Raw genomic sequence first — 5,256 nt, forward strand, 5'->3', positions numbered from 1 at the left:
TTAAACTTTCACACACAAAGCTCAGCATAGCAATCCCCAAGGGCCCTTGAGCCATCTCCAGCCTGACTAGCATCATGCAGGGAAAACCATCCAAATCGGCTTGCCCAGAAAGCAGGAAGACTGTGTTATGGAAACACTGCCTGGTGTCATGGTAACGGAATGGACAGCATCCTCCACGCCTGCCTCCGTGGCCGGCAGGATGTGTGTCTAAGACAGGAGGGCAGAGGACCAGCCATATTCAGAATCAATCTTATTTTAAGGAGGAATTAAGTCTCCATGGCCTTTGGATGATGAACAACTGCAACCCCAAGGGCCGTATCTACAGAGATAATCATGGGCCACAAAGAAATAAGACTTGATTCAGTTCAGCCTGCATCTGAATATAATATACAGTTTTATCCTTACACAAGGGGGAGAATTTATGTCAGACTTTCATCCTGTTCTTTCTATATGGTCTTATTGAGTGCTCACCACCAGCTACCCACGCACACACTATTTGCACGGGGTCGTAGGACACGCCATGTGGGTCTCTCCCAAGAGAGCAACTGTCTCAGCACTCAGGTGTTATCCTCAAAAGTGAACTTCAATATTTGCTTTAAAAAATATAGAGGGAGTGAAATGGTTGTCTAGCCTACTAGCATAAACAGTTTCTCACTGTTTAATCAATCACATAGCTGATAATTGTCAACTAAGGATGCAAAAAAAAAAAAAAAAAATGCTATCCATGAATAGATAGTTGGTATAAACTTGCATCATCTGTGAACCTAATGTGCTTCCAGGACAAATTTCCCTGCTGCAAACTGGCATGTGCTTCAGGCAATACAGAGACATTGTGGAATTAGACAAATACTTGTCCTGATTAAACAAGTGATCGGGACAGTGAACCGACCAACACAAAAGCAACGCAGGATATTCCAAGCCAGAAAGAGCTGAATTGTGGACGATCCACTGTTGGGTAAGTAGCGTGATCACTCCATTGCTATACAACTCATTCGAGACGCGCCCCACCCCCAACTTCTTGCCTCCAGGGTGCCTATCATGGGAGAAACAGACACATCTCACTTCTAACCAGGACACACCCTCCGGGTCCCAAGGAGGGCGGTCCTGCCTGCCCCTCTGCCAAGAATGTTACTGAAGACAGCTGGGAGCAGGGTTATTAAGCAAAGAGATGGGAGGAGAACAAACATAAATTCTCTCCCCTTGGGCTTTCAGATTAAGAATGATGCATAGCCTCCCATTGGTAGAAAAAACTAAGCCTCAATAAGTCCTTGGAAATTACTTGTGAAAGTTCATAGGCTTGGCCTCAGGTGGAGCTGGAGGATGTTGCTGGAAGAATTTTAAACTTCTAAGGAGAAGGCTCTTTAGAATGCCGAGGCTCACCGTCACTGACTTCCCCAAGTCCAACCAGCGTGCACGTGACCTGACAGTGACTCGAATCCCACCCACTCCCAGTTTTGGGAGCAACTTGAAGTAGTCATTTCTTCCACCCTCTCGCCATCTGGTCTCCTCCTGCACAAAGGGAGTCAGTGAGGAGCGCTGCCCCCCCCCAACCCGCCCCCAGATTCCATTAATTCTGACCCCTCCCAGCTTCTTTCTACCACCCCCAGAATTACACGCCTAGCGCTTTTCATGCTTAATTCTAAGCAGTCGTGAAACATCAGACTTCCCAGCCCCCAAAGTACAAAGCCAGGACAACACGAAAATCAGAGAAGCTAGAAGACAAATTTGACATTTGTTTTCTTTCTTTGAAGAACAACCCAGCACTCAGACGAGATGTCACATTTTTCAATAGGTCATGGGGCTGCGGTTTTCTTCCATGTCGTGTGTAGCCCATGGAGACCAACTTTGGAGTGAGCTAATAAATGTATAATCTAGCCAAGGACCAGTTGTTGCATGCCCGCTCTGTGTTCCTCAGTGTAAGAGGTGCCACAGTGCGTGCATGTAGCTGAGAGGTACATGCACACACGGGGGCATCAGCTTATCACGAAGCAAGTCTGTGCAGGGGTCTGTCGGTGATTGAGAGGGTACACAAGCTTTCAGAAAGGCAGGGGAGGTGGTGTGGCATTTTCCCAAGTCTTTATAACTTTCTAGAAGGCCACTTTCACAGCCAGTTGAACCAGTGTGACAAAGTCTGAGTGGGTATCCATTGAGCTCAGGGAGACGACCACAAATTAGCCAAGCTCCGGTCAGGGATAAAGCTGGAAATGCTGTCTAAAAAGTGCTCCCGTCATACGGAGTAAAATTAAAAGTAGATTCGTCTCTTTTAGTGCAAATCTTATCACAAAGAAGGACCAGGCTGACGTAGGGGGAGAGCAGGGTGCAACACACGCCTCGTGCTATGGTGGACAGAGCTGAACTCGCGGACTCCCCGCCGAGATGGCAGGTGGCTTTCTGATGATGACAGCCCTGCAGTGCCTCGGTGGTCATTTCTGCACTGTGACTTTGGGAGAAGTTCCTGGAGTTTCTTCAATGTCAGTTCAGCCTAGAACTTCTTCAATTTCTTCAGTCCCATTGAGGATGCTGGGAGTCATGTAACCTAGTGATAAATCCTCTGCTTAAACTCACCAGAGCATACTTTGTTCTTTGCCAGGGAACCCTGTCCAATGTGGAAACTCTCCAAACTCCTGCTGTTAATGGGACACTGGAGTCTCAGGGATCCCACAGAGAACTTTCTGTGAAGACCCACAGTAGGAGAGAAAAGAAGCTCTGAGCAAAGAGCAAGCTGACCCCAGTGTCTCTTTCTCTGTTGCAGGGACTAAACCCTCCTGAGCTGGATTTCTTCTGTTTCTCATTGTGTTCTCCAAACGTCAGTAGGAATAATCCTGATATCCCACTAGCCAGGACACTAATTTCACTCTAGCCCCTATGAGTTGCATTCCCACAGTGGCCCCTAAGACAAAATTTACTGGGTAATTAAGCAAAGAGGAAAGGAAAGGAAACAGGAGGTGCTAAAGCCCACTCTGTAGGCGCTGACCATCACGAAAGGCCCATAGGTGGGAAACACGGCTTTCCTTTCACTGGCCTAAAAAAAAAAATCCAAGGCTTTATATCCACGGCCAGTTCTGCTATGGCAATCCCATTTTATTGAAATGATCCTGTTTTTTCCCACAGTTCTTTGGCTAAAAAACACAAACACCACCCTTTCCAGGGGACAGAAGCTTGGTCTCTGCCCTTGTGGATGATTCTTTGCTGGACATTGTTCTTCCCTGATGAGGTGTGAGCTCCACCAACAGGAATCAGAGAGGGCATTGCAGCTTGTTCTATGGCAACCCACTCCAGTGCTCTTGCCTAGAAAATCCTGCGGACAGAGGAGCCTGGTGCAGGCTACTGTCCATGGGGTCGCAAAGAGTCGGCCACGACTGAGTGACTTCACTTTCTTTCTTTCTTTTCTATTCCCAGGCCCCGGCGCAGTGCCTGCACGTGGTAGAGACTAGGCAGAGATGTGTCGAAAGAAACAAGCGAATGAATGAATGCACTTAAAAAGAGAGAGGGCCAAGCCAGTGATACGCTTAGGGACAAACAGAAAAGGAGGGGAGCTTGCGTCCAACACGGCAGGAGATCCAGCTGTCTGTGTTTCTCAGAAATCCGTCAGCCAAGGGCAGAGACTAAAGAACGTCTGTTCGGCTCCGGCCCCAGCACAGGGTCTCGTGGGCAGTGATAGACACCAGGCAGTGATCAGTCCAATCAAGGGCTGCTGTGCTACCCTGTCTCATTTCTGACAACCACCGTCTCTCCAACAGTTTTCAAAGAAACTGACCAACCCACTGTCATAGATCAGAGGCAAAATGCGATGCAGCCTATCCAGTAAAAATGAATTGAGCTGTTTTCCCAAAGACGTGTTCATTGAATATGAAATGCTATCAGTAGAAGAAACGAGGATGGAAGAAAAGGAGACGCTCATCACCATGACATCAGGTTTTCCTGCTGAAAAAGTGCCCTGATTGGCTCAGAAAAACTGAATGTCCATCCTAGAGTCACTCAGCATGGCTCATTGCCAACCAGAGCCCATTTCAGGTGTGCAGCAATTTGTGATGATTACGTGCGTTATGCATATTTATTTGTAGACAAAATCCAGTTAATTACGGTTGCAAAGACAATGGCACATTTTAGAGCACCCTGTATGGGCACAGAGATTAGGGTCTTGTTCTACAAGATGTTACAGGGAGATGTTGGTGAGGTACATGAAAAAGGCTCCTATTATTTGTTTTCATGTTTCACAGAACAGAGGAACAGGTTTCTTTATGCATTACCATTTATTGTATGATTATAGTCTACTCTGTACTGTTTCTCTGTACTTTGCAAATGTATTTACTTCTACGCTATTCATGTGGGTGAATTTTAGAAATGAATGAGATGGACATGAAATACAAATATTTACAGTTCTTTATACATTATAATGTTTGCCCCAATTACTTCAATGAAAGAATTAAGTGACAGCATTAATATTTTATTTATGTTCACAATAACTCTGACCATAAGTCATCCACTTGATTTTTTCATAAGGAGGAAATTATGGAGACTTTAAGAAACATCCTCAGACTAATCAGTTGGATAAACAAGAAATCCAGAAAACATCCATATACCCAAACCCATGGCGTTTTTGAAATAAGCTGAAGTTAAAGAAAGTCAAATGTATTTCTGAAGTCATTTTATGCTTTTTGGGTAAATGTTTAGGTTTATCTCATTTGACTCTCATGTGTGGTAGGTAAAAGGAATAACAACATATTTTGTGCAGGAGGTTATTATATAAACTGAGAAAAAATACCCCCAAATGGGTCCTGTTTGGAATATCCAGGAGAAAAAAGCAGCATGATGACAAGTTAACACTAGGGAAAACTCTCTGGGCACTGGGAGCTTCCACGTTCTTTAGATAGACATTAAAAGTGGTCAGATCAGACCAGAATCTCCAAGAGTGTCTTTCATCCTTTGGTTCCTTAAAGTGTTCCACTAGAAGTGAAGGCAGAAGAAAAATCAGAATTCCACCACAATATTTTCAGATTCACCAAGATGGGAAAAGTTGTAAACAAGGATATGAAAAAGAGAGACCTGAGCCTACCCTGTAACTGTATGAAGTCTTTTTTCTTATTGCTATCAATCACGAGACCTAAACCTTTGAAGCCATCTCCACATCTCCCCCGAGGGGCATTTGCATAAACCTCCCCGGGCACTGAGGGTCCCCCTGGGGCCTGATCAGTTTCAGCAAAAATATTTGAAGCATGTGGCATTGTAATCAAGCGAGCCCATTGTATGTACAGC

The 5,256-nt window shown here is 45.2% G+C and overlaps 1 long non-coding RNA gene across 1 annotated transcript; it reads left to right on the forward strand.

Annotated features, from left to right (window-relative positions):
- Positions 1–192: 192 nt before the first annotated feature.
- On the forward strand, positions 193–4,631 carry LOC112449255 (uncharacterized). Its single transcript, XR_003037722.2, has 2 exons — positions 193–955; positions 3,400–4,631. It is a non-coding gene; the product is annotated as an uncharacterized lncRNA (long non-coding RNA).
- Positions 4,632–5,256: the final 625 nt, after the last annotated feature.

Source organism: Bos taurus, chromosome 13, assembly GCF_002263795.3.
Source record: "Bos taurus isolate L1 Dominette 01449 registration number 42190680 breed Hereford chromosome 13, ARS-UCD2.0, whole genome shotgun sequence".
NCBI classification, from domain to species: domain Eukaryota; kingdom Metazoa; phylum Chordata; class Mammalia; order Artiodactyla; family Bovidae; genus Bos; species Bos taurus.